Below are 1,502 nucleotides of genomic sequence, written 5' to 3' on the forward strand. Positions count from 1 at the left end.
AGCAGCAGGTAAATGGAAGGCTTTGTTGCCGTTGTCACTGCTGTCCATTCCCTTCAGAGAACACACCTTATGCTTTGAATACCCACTACACAGCCCATGAAGCATGTGCCTGAAACCCTCTGAAGCCTAGATTAAGCCAGACACCCATGCTCCCCTCTGACTCCTTGGGCTTCTGCCATGCACAAAACGGGAAAAATATATGTGAATGTTCCATTTCCATGGTTCTGGAAGGATTTGATAAGAAAGACCCTGTGTGATGGCATGAGACCATTTTTACTTATTTACTTATCTTATTTTACTTATTCTAGGGGAAACTTTGAATTCCCAGGAGGCATTACTAAATCTTAATTGACTATATAAGGCTAAAGGCCATGCCGACAATGCCACCACCAGCATTTCCAATTTTAGTATATGTGCTGCCGAAGCAAGCACCACCACCAGCATTTCCACAGAGTGTTACTCAGATGTCTATTAACAAAACTTGTCATGTGTATAATTCAGTGGGAAAAATATTAAGGCCATGATGGATAATCCTGAAATAAAAAAATCATGGTCCCTTGAGGTGAGAATTTTATGATAGATTTGTATATTTTTTGTATGTCTGTCTATTTGCTTTTTATTCTGTTTTTTAAAACTTTTTTCTAAGATTTTACTTATTTATTTGACAGAGAGAGAGTGAGACCACAAGCAGGCGGAGTGGCAGAGAGAAAGGAAGAAGCAGGCTTCCCACTGAGCAGGGAGTCTGATGCAGGGTTTGATCCCAGGACCCAGAGATCATGACCTGAGCTGAAGGCAGATTCTTATCTTACTGAGCCATCCAGGCATCCCTAAAGCATTCTCTTTTTTTTTTTTTTTGCTTTTTTGTTTTCTTCCCATTGTGATTTCTTTTTGCAGGATGTTAAGGCACGTTAGATGCCTCTTCAGCCCCCTCTGAGAACAGCGGGTGACACATCTCATTTCAGAGGACTCCACAGAGAACTTCAGAAAGCCAAACTTGGAGTCCTAGTAGATGATGGACATTTTTTTTTTTTATCCTTAAAGAATTCTTGAAGGATGCCTTCTCTTGCCTTCAAGGTAGAGTTGCCAGATTTGACAGCTAAAAATACAGGCCACACAATTAAATTTGAATATCAGATAAACACCAAATAATTCTTGAAACCTTTTGTGAAGAGTTGAACACTGATTTTGTTTTAATCTAAAACAAATAATTCTCTAGTTTTTTTGTTTTTTGTTTGTTTGTTTGTTTTTTGTTGTTGTTGTTTTGTTGGTTTTTTTTTTTGGAGGAGGAGAGAAGAATGACGTGTATTTTTTTTTCTTAATATGGTCTGAAACTAGAAGGAACTGGGGGTTTTTAAATAAAGGGTCATATAACCAAAACTTCCCCTTAGGATGAGAGTTCTAGCACACAACATATACAACAGATAGAAGCGAAATCGGTTGAGACATTGCTGTTTGGAGGAGGAGAGAAGTCTGAAACTCAGAGACAGAAATACAAATAGAAA

The sequence above is a fragment of the Mustela erminea genome, chromosome 2, assembly GCF_009829155.1.
Source record: "Mustela erminea isolate mMusErm1 chromosome 2, mMusErm1.Pri, whole genome shotgun sequence".
In the NCBI taxonomy this organism is placed as follows: domain Eukaryota; kingdom Metazoa; phylum Chordata; class Mammalia; order Carnivora; family Mustelidae; genus Mustela; species Mustela erminea.